Source organism: Lepisosteus platostomus, chromosome 9, assembly GCF_059453375.1.
Source record: "Lepisosteus platostomus isolate fLepPlt1 chromosome 9, fLepPlt1.hap1, whole genome shotgun sequence".
NCBI classification, from domain to species: domain Eukaryota; kingdom Metazoa; phylum Chordata; class Actinopteri; order Semionotiformes; family Lepisosteidae; genus Lepisosteus; species Lepisosteus platostomus.
Window position 1 is genome coordinate 10,323,428 of NC_142619.1, and position 14,243 is coordinate 10,337,670.

At 37.0% G+C, this 14,243-nt stretch overlaps 1 protein-coding gene and 1 long non-coding RNA gene across 4 annotated transcripts in view; one reads left to right on the plus strand and one right to left on the minus strand.

Annotated features, from left to right (window-relative positions):
- Positions 1–14,243, minus strand: part of LOC148654540 (uncharacterized) — a 214,658-nt gene that overhangs the window by 19,228 nt on the left and 181,187 nt on the right. The window lies entirely within an intron of this gene.
- The window catches only part of ptn (pleiotrophin), a 98,042-nt gene continuing 97,681 nt past the window's right edge, over positions 13,883–14,243 (plus strand). For 2 of the 3 annotated variants that reach the window (XM_088646911.1, XM_088646912.1), the window contains exon 1: positions 13,909–14,041. The gene's annotated coding sequence lies outside the window, so the exon portion shown is untranslated. Of the gene's footprint in view, positions 14,042–14,243 lie in introns of all 3 variants that reach the window. The other variant, XM_088646910.1, reaches the window with a different exon arrangement.

Consider the following 14,243-nt stretch of genomic DNA (forward strand, 5'->3'; position numbering starts at 1 on the left):
TCCACCCCCTCCCGCCACTGCCATTCCCCAGGTTTGGAGATTGGTGGCTATGACTAACAGTCAGAGCTGAACAGCTGGGAAGAAACAGCTGCTCTGTTTCTCATCTCAAGAAAAAGTTGACTTTCCTAAATGTTTTATAGAAAATAATCATCCACCTGAAAAATGGTATTCAGTCCTGGGATTTACAGCTTGTGAAACATGTGGAGCATCCCGGAGGGCTCTCAACAGCCAAATAACATCTGTGAAAACCACAAAACAATTTCCTCCTTGAAAAGTCTAGATCCTTATCAATTACTAAGTGGCCTAGATGGGGTGAAGAATTCCAGAATTTTTATTTACTGTATGATTACTACCAAAACTATACAATATATTTCCAAATATGCACAATGACAATACATAGTTAGTGTTCTTGATAGTATTTGTATTTGTCACAGACAAAATGCTGTGACAAAATGTTTATTATAATATTCTGTTTTTTTTTGTAGGTCAAATAAGATAATCATCCTACCCTGTCACTACCTTGTCTTTAATATTATGTTTATTAAAATGTGATTTCAATAGATGGTACTGAGAAAGAAACAACAAGATATATCAGTCAATGATTTCCCAAATTAATTATTAAAAACAGTTCATAAATAATAACTTACAAAAAAGTATAGATTTATATGACTTATATTGTTACATTTACTCATGTTACTCATGATAGCAAACTTAGGAGCACTGAGAAGCCTCTTGGAGACAAGCAGAGAGTGACAATGTAACCACATACATGAAACAAATGCCTGGAACTGAAAATATGCTTCATCAAAGAAATAGTCTTAAATTTCTTTGAGCCAAAAACTGCTCAAAAACTCACATACAAAAATTGATGTATTGACAGATGGCCTCAGGCTCATATACCTTTACTTTTACATTTTACATTTTAAGTACTGTTGAAACATTGAGGAAACTGTTTCACTCAGATTATGCATGTTAATGACTTTCTGTATAAATATGCGCTCTCCAGGTTGTCAGGGTAAATGTAATTTTGTTCTCTGTTAATTTATCTTGTCAAATAGATGATTAAAAAAGCTTCAAGTAGTATGACACTAGCAGAAAACCACAATGTTCAAATTACAAAAAGTTATCCCTAGAACAGTCTGTGACTCTTAAGAGTTTCGAGAGTACATTTTTGGGCAACCAGTAAGCTGGAAACAGATCACAAACCACTTACAGCCATCTCCAAGAAGAGGCTGCATGTTACTTCTCTGGACAAACAGTGATTTTTGCTCAGAGAGTAAAGGTATGTTCTGACAAATTGTTCTCTCAGTGTGCAAAACAGTATCCCAAGCTCTAGTAAAAATGAAATAGAGATTCCCATTTAATCACATTGTGTCTGACAGCACAACAGCTGAAGAAACTATCACAAATGACACACTGAACAAAATAGGTGAAAAATTGTACAGATAGAGTGCAGCTGAGTATTCAACGGACACAGGGGACATGTTATTTACTGGCCAAACATGTATAGAGGCATTAAACACATAGGACACAGATGCAAGGCCTGTCAAAGACACAGAACGTAGTAGCAGAAAGAGCCACTGCAACCGTACACTATGCCTAAAGTGTGCTGATACAATGTGGGAGCTGAATTGATTCCACCTAAAGGCAAGGACTTCTTGTTACATTCAATTACAAATATAACATCAATTTTTGTAAAGCTTGGAGTTCCAGATGCTCTTGTCACTAAAAACAGCCAGCAGTTAAGAAGCGAAGACTTTCAATCTTTTGCCAGGGAGCATGGTTTCCAATACAATACTTTACAGCTACTGTAACTATACAGCAGACCAACAGAGGCTGGGAAATGCTGCTTGAATGTGCTTAAATTGTTAAGCCTCATAGAAACAACACCAAGATCAAACCAAGACATGACAGAATATGGACAGGTACTGAGTGACCACTAGAAACTCTAAGTGGAGGTACTATGCCTTATCCCAAAGGATCCAAAAGAGCTTAACATACAGAAAGGGACCAACTTAACCAATATAACCCCAGTTCAATAAACTCATTGTGCTTGTTTTTGTCATTTAATTCTCAGTGGTGATATCCTTCTAAACAGATAAAGTTTTTTGTATAAATCATCTTAGAACATACTGTATGATTTAAACACAAATGACGTAAAAAATGAGAACTTAACATTTCTTTTTCAGTCATTTATTTGTATTGCAGCTTAACTTCCTTTAAAACTATTAATGAAATGATTTATACAGCAGAGGAATTAAAATTCTGTTCAGACAGTTCCTGTCCCATTAAAACAGTAATGGCTAATCAATATTCCTTTTCATAGTATTTTACTATAACATTCCTTTTTATAGTGACAGCATACTCTTAAAAGATACCACATCCCTGAGATTTCCTAATCAATGAAATAGTATGCAGTAAATAGTACAGTCCAAACAATTCTCAGATGCCCAATGATTCTTATCCATGGCTTTAAAATTATGAATGATATTAGAACATAAAACAGTGACAAAGAAAAACACAGAGTGCACCATTTAGAAACCTGCAAGAATGAAGTGCATTGTGGGAAGGACCTTCAATGTTTAAAGGGATCAGCTGAAACATATTGCAATTACGCATTACACCACACCATAATTAAACTTCAGATACGCAGATTATTACAGTGCTGTATACAATCTCAAGGTCTGTGTCAATTATTGTGAAAACTGTTGGTATCACAACAGTGATTTTAAATGAGAAAAAGCTTTAAAGGCAAAGTAGCAAATAAAAAATGCCTAACTTTGAGCTATGCTGCACTACAATGTCTGTCTTGTGTTTTCTGTGGAATGTCTTCCAAAATAAATTGCTTTAGTAAGAAAAAATGTGTGGGAAAACAACTCAACTGTCAAATAGAATTTTAAAAAATAATGCTTATGACATTTTTAATGTACAAACGAGATGAATGAATACATTTAAAAACTCGTAAGCTACACTCTGCTACATAATGATATTGACACTTTGATTATTTACAAAAAACTAATGGTCATCATGGTGGCACAGTGATTAGCATTGTATTGCCCTTGAATTGGCTAAATTCCTGGGATGCTATCTGCGTAGAGATTATGTTCTCCCTGTATTTGTGTATTTTTCCTCCAGTTTCACCAGTTTCCTCCAACACTCCAAAGACCTACCTGCAGGTAAATTAGCTTATTTAAAAATTTACCCTGGTGTGATTGTGTGTGAGTGTCTGTGTGTGCCCAGCAATGGACTGTCATCCTGTCCAGGGTGTATCCTGCCTTGTGCCAGTTGCTTGCTGGGAGAGACTCTGGCTTCCCCATGATCCTGTATTGGATATACAGTACTGGTTAGAAAATGTTTGGATTCATAGACAGGAAAGTATTGAAAATTTATTTCAATCCCTACAACATTAATTATAGCTCAGAAAGACTATAGAGTCTAAATCTTTTTTGGATTCTAATATGTGATTCAAAATGGTAATATTTAACATTTTCCATTGCACTTTATGGTACATTGCACATAAAGTGCACAAATTAAAAAAATACATTAATTGATTAGATTTTCTACAAAAAATGCATTTTTTTTGCAGTCACCCAAAAGCAAAAGCCAATTGATAAAACTGTGAACCAGTCTTCCAGTAAGATTCTAAACTTAGCATGCGTCTCATGAAAATTACATTTACATTTTTATACAGAGTTCTATGGAAATCCTCCTTAATTCCCATAAGCGATGTGATTAGGAGTGAGAGGTTCACTGAAGACTAAACTTAATTATAAAGTTTGGGAACAAGAACCAATGAACACCTTCCTTCTAATGTAATTTACTTCTGAATCTGCATGGAGGATTACACTAGGTCATTTCACAGTGTAACTCTGTTGTTTGGACAGTCACATGCTCCCCATGTAGTTTTGTTTCAAACACACTACACTGAAAAGCTGCGAGCTGAGAAGCAGAGGCCGAAGACGGGAGGGCATTAGCTGTGGCTTCAATTAGAATGAGGGTCCCACTGGTGTTCAGTTTCAAATCATCTAGCATTGTCACCCCCTTAAAAAGCTTCACACTGAGGCTGCAGGGATGGGAGATCACCAGCACAGAGAAAGCAGAGCCAGCTGCAACAGAAGCAAAGGCAAGTGAATGTAGGTTTTGTTAGAGAATCCCAGCAGGAAAGAGTGCCTGACTGAAATTGCTGGCAACTAAGGAATAAACAGCCCTCACAGACACTATACTTCCCAGGCCCCCAGTTCCCATCATTAGCTGGCTGACTGACACTCACCGAGAAACGCAGACAGCACACACATACAAATTGTTTCAAAGGAACACATTGCTTCACTGCAGCCCACAGTGTGGTGGGCCAATGGAGCTAACTCTGCCTCACAGCACAAACATATTTTCTAAAAGCCATCTCTCTCTCTTGAATTCTAAATATACTACATGCTCCATTTAAGAGCATTGTCTGTCTCATACTGTATTTCACTATGATTTCATTCTCGATTAAAATAAAATAATATGAACTACATCCTCAAAGTGGATACAAAGATTTTGAACCAATTATTTTGGAAACAGATAGATTTATATTGTTTATGTATATATTTAGTAATAGCAATGGAGTTTTGAAATTCTCTTATTCATTTGTATTACACTTAAAAAAGACTATGTTCATCTCTTGCATTATGCCCTTTTGTATACATTTAATCACAACACATTAGAATAATAAAATAGATTTTTTCACTGCAACATAATGACAACGTGTCCATGACCATGTCCGTAAAGAAAACTTTACAAATGTTCTCTTTCTATTGTACAGTAGTGTGTCGGTATGTTTGTTTTCTTGTTGACTTCACCAGAGTGATGGATTCACAGTTGGTTTCTATAAATACCTATATATTTATAATATATAAATATACATAGTATACATACATATACAGTACACATCATAGAAGAAATGAATAAATGAAGTAAGAAAACCAAATGACAAATGCATCTATCAGACTACTCACAGTTGTCTATTTAAAGTCTTCTTTTTGGACCACAGATTGTGGCAATCTTAACTCTCAGCCAGTGAACACTCCATTGCCATCTCACAAATTGCTTGCGTTGTTTAAATGTGTAGTGCAGAACAGATACTGGACCTGAATTAGAAGGACAGAAAAAAACAGAGAATGAAAGGAAAAAAAGATGGCAACCTATGATGCCCAAAAAAAGTTTTTCCCTTTAGGATTTTCACATTTTTTACATATCTAAAAAGTAAAATTTTTAGATCAGAATATAAGTCCTAATAATATATATGGTTAAGCTAATGAAATGACATGAAACATAATACTCTTTAAACATTTATTTTTCATCAAATTATGCGACATTCATTATCCATGTGTGAAAGAATGTAAACCTTTAAATTCATTAATCAGCACCCCCAGCAGCAATGACTGCAAGTAAATATTTCATGTAACTCTTGTTCACTCACATTGGTTTTGAATAATTTTAGTTCATTCCTCCTTATATGACTCCTCCAACTCTGCAATTTTTGAGGACTTCTTTAAATGGATAGCTTACTTCAGGTCCTGCCAAAATATTATTTTGGGGTTCAAGTCAGGTGTTTGACTAGATCATTGTTAAATATAAAATTTCTGCTTCTTGTAATTCTTTTTAAGCTAGGATCTGGCTCACTACAAGATGCACTTCAGGTGACATTTTGCTCTAGAATCTGCTGATACACTGCTGAATTTAAGGGTGTCTCAATGATGGCTAGCCTTCAAGATTCTGAGGCAGCAAATCCCACTATCATCCTTGACAGTTATAATAATAATAATGATAATAATAATTGCTTACACTTATATAGCGCTTTTCTGGACACTCCTCTCAAAGCGCTTTACAGGTAATGACAGGGACTCCCCTCCATCACCACCAATGTGCAGCATCCACCTGGATGATGCAACAGCAGCCAAAGTGCGCCAGAATGCTCACCACACATCAGCTATCAGTGGGGAGGAGAGCAGAGTAATGAAGCCAATTCATAGATGGGGATTATTACGAGGCCATGATTGATAAGGGCCAATGGGAAATTTGGCCAGGACACCAGGGTTACACCCCTACTCTTTTCGAGAAGTGCCCTGGGATTTTTAATGACCACAGACAGTCAGGACCTCAGTTTTACATCTCATCCAAAAGAGAGCGCCTTTTTACAGTATAGTGTCCCCGTCACTAAACTGGGGCATTAGGACCCACATGGACTGCAGGGTAAGCGCCCCGTGCTGGCCCCATTAACACCTCTTCCAGGAGCAACCTTAGTTTTCCCAGGAGGTCTCCTATCCAGGTACTGACCAGGCTCACACCTGCTTAGCTTCAGTGGGCTGCCAGTTCTGAGTTGCAGGGTGATATGGCTGTTGGCCTTATGGTAAGGTTCTTCTCTTTGATAGAAGTGTTTAATTTTTGCCGCACATAACGTTACTAATTGGGGTCAAAGAGTTCTACCTTCAACTTGTCTGTACAGAGGACATTGTTCCAGAAGCCATGGGGACCATCTATGTGCTCTTTGGTGAACCTCAGATGAGTAGCAATCTTATTTTTGGAGATCAGTTTTTTTCTTCTTGTTTTCCTTCCATGAACACTATTCTCGCTCCGGTGTTCTTTGATAGCTGATATGTTTTAGCAGCAATGCATATTGTAATACTGAGAATTTAGTATAATTAAAGTTTTCTAATAACCTTCCTGTTGCCATAACCAGACAATAACCTTAGCAGCTGGAACTGGACTCAAAGGGGCCTCTGATAAGCAGCATATCCTGAGTCTGTGACTCAAACAAAGAAATAATAAGGGTGGAATTTTGATACTTTTAATGATAAATGTCTAGTGTCTGCATTCTCTTAGTTTATTAAACTAATAGAGACCATGTGAACTGGGACCCTGGGCCAGAAATCATTGTCGATCAGCCAAAAGATAACCAAACAATGAAGAACCTGCAAGGTGGAGAACAAACTTCACCTGATAACAGGTATCTCAAAAGGTACCTTTATATAATTAAAAGCTATTGCAAGGCCATAATCACATAACTGCAACCATCATTGTCTAAGTCAGGAAACTGAACTTCCAAGACACCAGGCCAGATCGAGAGTAAGCCAATAAGTAAACAGACTTCTGCCTAAGATTCTTTCTGCATTAGAGAAATCTTGTGATTGGTTAGTCAATTGTACATTTAATAATAATAATAAACTTTATTTCATATAGCGCCTTTAAAGCTGGCTTCTCAAAGTGCTTTACAGAATAACAACAGCAACAACAACAATTAAAAATAAACAATAAAACATACACAATAAACAATAAAAAATACACAAGGTTAACACGATGAGAATACGCAGAGGAGACAGTAGATGGTTGTACTAAATATAGTAGGAGCAGAGGGGTAAGAAATGGAACCAGATAAGTAAAGGCTCTTCTAAAGAAGAAGGTTATAAGTTATAAGGTTAAGAGTCTGGATATTAAGGAGTTTAGAGAAGGTGAATTAATCTCTGCTATGCTTGAGGAGAGAGTTCCAGAGCTTAGGGGCATAACAGGAGAAGGCCCTGTTACCCATAGAGTGTAGACAGACGTGGGGGACAGTTATGAGACCAGAATTAGAAGAGCGAAGTTTGTTAGGTGGGGAGTAGGGCGATAATAGATCAGACAGGTACTGAGGTGCCAAGCCATGCAGAGCTTTGTAGGTGAGCATGAGGATTTTGAAGTTGGATTGTAAAGTCTTATAAAATATCACCTTATAAATAGAATTAATACAGTTGGACCTTTTTCTCGACAGCATGAAAATCAAAACTATATTCAGTAAAAGTGCTACACCCCAGGACAAACCAAACACTAAGCTTCCATCTTCAGCACCTAGCTAAGCAACACTAGTCAGGAAATTCCCTCTCTTTTCCATCCCTGACTGTACAACTGGCACAGAGCACAGAGAGACTGGACAGCTGTGTCAAACTCAGCCCAGCTCTATCGTTTGTATTTTTTCAAATTGCTCATAGAACTGTTTGACTAGATTGTTTAAATAAAGAAAACTGTAATTATTGCATTATAGATCTCAAGAGTTAACTTGTTATCCCAAACACAATTGATTAATTTTAGTTCATAATAATAATTATATTTACTTATCTTTGTAGAGGTAAGGTATATTCTTTCACTTAGAATTAAGCATTATTATAAAGATGTCTAATAATTTTTCTGTTGCTTTGGCATCTTGTGTCTTGGGCATCTGTGCAAAGAGGCAACTTGGTTTTTCATGGAGATCTCTCAACCCAGTACTGACTAGATATATCCTTGTTTATCTTGAAGCTACAAGATGTCCTTAGTTTAGTCATTCAATATTTTGTGTTTTATAACACTATTTTCTGTTTGGACAATGCAACATGATATCAGTTTAATAATTTAAAAGACACCGTATCCTGATGTTACCCAAGGTATTTGAAGATGTACAATTGTTACCCTTGGTTGTGTGTAATCACTATAAACTACATTTCTGGCTACACATTAGGCAAACTTTTCCTTTGTGCTCTTCCTGGTGGAAGCCATCATCACATTAGCCTTGATTTGCTTGATGATGGTTGCCAGATTTGAAACTGAGATGTCTTATAGACCCTTTAAAAATACACCACAAGAGCTAATGAAGCTAATAATCATTTACCACAGATATTCAAACCCCACGATGACAAGAGGCATTTGTATTTTATTTCTCTATTCACTCTCCTTTAATTCCCAGTGACAAACAAAGCAGCTTTAGTAAGCTTCCGTAAACTTTCTGAGACTTTATGAAACTACCAAATGACTATAAACATTACATGATTAAAATGTACAGCATTCGTTACAGTTTCGGGAAATGCATGAATGTAATTAAAGACAAATTATAATAAATGTATGCTATCATCTTGGGGTATTGTGCATCACCAATCATAGTGGATAATATCATGATCAGCACTTCATTAACCTACCATGACAAGGACATTTATTCCTAGATGTACTTATCCTTCATAGAGACATCCAGCTGTGTTTTTTCAGAGCACACATTTCTGCAACTCCACTTTTCTCACCACACTGAAACATGCAAATGAGGCAATCAAGGGGCTTTCAGAGTTTTGTAATTAGCTCTTGTCCATTGCAAGAATACACACTAAAAATGCCACAAGGGAAAATCATGTTTTTGAACCAGCTAACTGTATATTCCAGAATCTTAACATTTAACATCACTGTCATACCAGCATACCCTAATGAGTTATCTAAAATAAATGATAAATGCTGCAATCAACTAAACATGCAAGTACTCTTCATGTAAGTTTGCTAAAATAAATATGACAGTTATATAATGCAAAATCTGGTTTGTGTCAAGTGTGATCATCTGAAACTGTGTTGTGTTTAAGTCTTTATTTATGATTGTACCATCTGTCCTTGAACCTTTAATTGACATTTTTGAAACATTCATTTCTGAATTAATGTGAATACCATCTTGTGTCAAAACAAATTCAGATTTTGCTCTTTCCATAACTTAAAAATGACAGATACTGTATATTCTGAATTCACAGAAGGGATAGTTGCCACCACTGCGGATTTCAGTTGGAAAACAAAAGTGATAAAAAATACAAAATACAGAACAGGTTAATGAAGAAATATTAATTAATGATGAATTATTACAGTCGGGAATACAGTACAGTGACCTACGTGTAGCCAGTAGATGTGTTTGTGCCTTATTCCAATTGGAATAGAAGTTAGGAGCAGAAACGATTGATCATATTATTTAATGGGCTTTGTATTGAGTACAAATCCAAGATAATCATCAAAAAGAACACTTAAAGGCTTGTATTTCAATATATCACAAAACACCATACCGGCTTATAACAATAATTATTGTGATGCCATGTGGGGCCGAGTCCTTAAGGAGTGGTGCCTTCCCCTGTGGACTTGCATTTTTTTCTGAAGCTTTCCTCTTCCCAAGATGGTGGTGCACAGATCATGGGTAGTTTGACAGGACACTCAGCAATCACTGGAGAAGGATCAGCTGTGCATCCTGCTTCAGACAGAAAGAATGGAGCACTGAGCAGAGAACAAGACAGTGTTCACATGGAGTCAAATCCTAGGAGGAGCCCTGTCAGATCAACCAGCACATATTGAATCCATCTCCAGCTGAAAGGACTGTGCTACTACTACGGTATCTTATTTTTCCTCATCTGTGGCTTAAAGGGCAGAACTACTGACATTATTCTTCCCCAGCTCCGTCTGGAGAGCCATTATGCCGCTATTTATTTCCCTCTCCAGCTCAGGCAACACATTAGAAATATCCTGCTGTGAAGAATATTATGTTATACCTAGTGACCTGAGGGTGCTTTAGCAAGCAGGAATTAAGGGTTGCTGTATACGTATGTTGCCTTTCTGTTGTTGTTTCTCCCTTTTAATTAATATCCCTAAATAGGCTCCTCATCTGGTTGGTTATTGTAACCGTGTTGGCAACCACTCCAGTGGTTTATGGACTGGTTTGGTGTGTAATTGCAACTGTGTAATTGACTGAGGCAGAAGATAAGAGTTCTCCCTGGGGACATTGTTTAGCCAGCTGGAGTCATTGTTGAGCCATCTGTCTTTCAGGTCAAGACTGCAGGGGATCACCAGGGTCTGCCCAAGGGGTCGATCACAACTGATCAAGTGTTTTTGAAACGGGAGATGGTTCTGACTCCTGTGTAGTGCGTATTTAGGACCCTATGCAGACGGTATAATCCAGAAGAGACTGGAGAAGGACAATAGGGAAAACACGGAGAAGAATGGATGGGAGGATAGACAGGGGGCGGTGCCAATGGTGATCCAGGTGCAAGGGGGAGCGCAGGCAAACAAGTCCAGTGGGAGTCCAAAAAGGAAAAACAGGGCGTAGTCCAAAGTCCAGGTAGCCCAGAGATCAATCCAAGACGGACAGTTAAAACGAGAACCGGGTTGGAACTGGAACAGGAACAGGAAGTTAAAAACACGATGATAGGGCCAGGTGCTCCAAGCCCCGGACCCAGATGGTCAGGATGCCGTAATGAAGCCTATGCTGTCGGGTCTCTCCCGGACCTGCTGGTAGGTGGGCATCCGGGTGTCTATCTTCCAATGCTGAGCGCAGAGCTTAGGAGGCACATAACTTATATACAGTATTGATGGGTTAAACAGGAGACAGGTGCACGTAATAATGAAACTAATAGTAAAAGGTTGGAGCGCCCTGTAGAGGAGGGATGACTACCGTGACAGTTTGTGGTATGACTGCAGTATTTTTTTCTGACACCAGATACCAAAACGTTAATTGCTGCTTAAGCCAGCTTGAGCTGCTTGAGAACAGTGTAGGTTTTAACAAATTGCAGATGCTGTTTTTATTACGTAAGTACCTACAATGCATAGGGAACAAACTGATTTGTAAACATTTGATTTCAATAAAAAAGATGTAATTATTCCATCTTGTGGTCATCCTGAGCAGTTTTTTCCCCTTAGGAAAAAAAATAAATTTCTGGTAAACTCACGGCACTTTTAAGTGATACAATATAATAAATTGAGTTGAAATACATAACATTCTTTACAAGGAAGGTCACCAATACCTTTGTTTTGTTGGAATTTAAATTTTACTTCTTCCAGATTGTAATATGCTACAGTACATGTTTGAACATGAAGTGACAACAGCAAAAGAAAGAAGGGTCGAAAAATAAATTAAAGTAAAAAGAAATAACAAGGATGAGAAGTTATATTTCTATTAAACAAGCATTGCAGAATGTGATGTGCTTGCAAATTTTAATTTAGAAATCCCAATTCTTGTGTTGCAGGGTCCTATGGCCTAACAGATTTACTAAAGCAACTTTCTAAGAAAGCAGTGAAGCACTTTTTTTATTTATTGGCACAGCACTTATGGTTCCAGCTACTTAACACTAATTAGCTACAGTGCCCCTTCTGGTATTCTTTTACTGCTTACTTGCTTTCGGACCAAAACTGCAAATCAATCCTGCCAAATAAACAAATGATCTTAGCATTTTTTTATTTAGAATGGGAACTTTAGATAACGTTACATAAGTGTTGGGCTTTAGATAAGGTGCTATATACAGTAATTGATACTCTGCTACTGCAATGATGCGGGACTGATTCAAATAATTATGTGTCTATGGTATTTTGATGGATAAAGTAAAATACATTAACCTTATTCAGAAATGTATTCTAATGAGCAAATTCTTGTCACATTTCCTCGGGCAACAGAGAAGTGTCCTTAACAGAAGAATATTATGAAATTATATTGTAGATTCATGCTAAAAATGTTTTATATACTGTACACTTGAAAAATTGTACATTGACAGCTTCTCACTGAGTGCCTTAAAAACTATCATCAATCAATATTGTCATTTAAAAATATTGGTTATGTATTAACAATTTCATCCTCATCTTTACCTTAGTTGACCCACAGCTGTAAGAAGGTCTCTTCTAGATTCATCTGCATCTGCATCTGCAATACTGACTTCAGCTGTGCTAATCCACATTGCGTCTGCACACTTACTTTTTATGTTATACAGGGAAAATGCTTGGTCAGTTTTGGACTCTTGCAATTCAGTATTTCTTTGGTCCAAATGCTGCCACATACACTTGTATTATTCTATTACTGTATATAATTTGATAGAAATGCACATTATTGCTTCAATTAACACAAAATAAGAGTTCATTACTCTGGAGTGTGGATAAGACCTGCTGGAAATGAGGGACAGATACAAAATAATAGAAAAAAAAACAAAAGAACAGACCCCGGGAATTGCTAATTATTATACAGTAGTAGCCCTAAGATTGTACCAATTAGACTCAGCATAGTTTTTGCCAGACAAAAAATGCTCAAACAGTGACTCTCATGACGACATTCCTTTTCATCTGAGTTTTAGTCACACAGGTGATTTTGTCTCTTCTTAATTTACTCAAACAAAAATGCAAAGCATCTTCATCATCATCATTCGAAATTATTTACAAGAGCTTTTTGTCATTGTTGAGTAAAAGATAAAAGAATTAGCTGATGAAGATTTTGATCAGAAATGTTGTTGACAAAATTAACCATGGACAGTTTACAAAATACACTGTGCAATAGATGGTAACTACTGAGTCTTATCTTTCAACTCAAAGACATCTCATAAATTTGTAAAAAAAAATCTGTGCCATAACTAAGAAAAGTGTTAAGAATTAATCGGTTGTAAGATGCCCTTTTTTTGCAGTCTGCTGTCGTTTCTTAGAATATAAAGGAAATGAAAGTACGGTGACGTGGCTATACTGTATGTAATAGGACTGATAACAATAGGTAAAAATTCCTAAGTGTATCCTCACTGTATTCACTCACTACCATTTTTATGATGATGTGTAGCACTGCATGTGGCAGATTTCAGCATTTTACCTTACTATGTAATTTATGAACAATGTTCTGATGTTATCATCTTTTTTGCACATTAATAATGCATTTTAGTTTTACAATTTTCCACAGAAAAAAAGTTTTATTCAGCATAAAGTATGTGGGTACATTTCACTGTTATTTTAACTAAAATAACTGATAAGATTTTATTGTCTAAACTATTTTTTTCACATATTAACTTCATTGGCATCATCAAAGGAAACTTGGCTTTTTCTTTCAACAATAAATGCTCATTTATGCTAATTGCACTTATTATTAAACTGGCTTCAGATCACTTGTATCCTTCACCTTGCTTCTTTTTTAACTCCCAACTTTTTTCTCAGGCCTTTACCCCTACTTTCCATCTGTCCTAAGCTTTCCTCTGTCCAATTCTTCTGCTGCTTGTGCTGTACTTCTCCATCCATATGCCTCCCTCCTACTCCCTTTAGCTCTCCCCCTGCTGTCAGGCCTGTCCCTGGAGTGACCTTGCCTTAATGAGCTCCTGATCACGAGTCAGGAAAAGAGCTTTCAGTCAGGGTGTCTTCACAACAAAACAGGCATTGCATTGTGAGTCTGGTTAAAGGGAGAAGAAGGAACTGGGGAAGAGAAGGAAAACCACTGCAAGTTCAAAGGCACTTCTACACCTTTCAACTCAAAGTAAGTGCTGAAGGTAGTGTGTTCTGTTCACAAACATGGAATTGCAGAAGCAGTTGGGGAGAGCTAGAAATGTACTTCAGCACTCTGATCAGCTCCTTCTGAGCTGGGAATAGAGTCTGGTGTGTGTTCACTCAGCTGTTGGGCTGTGTGATTGAAGCATACTGTGATGACATATAAAAAACAAGAGGTGAAGAGGTTTTGC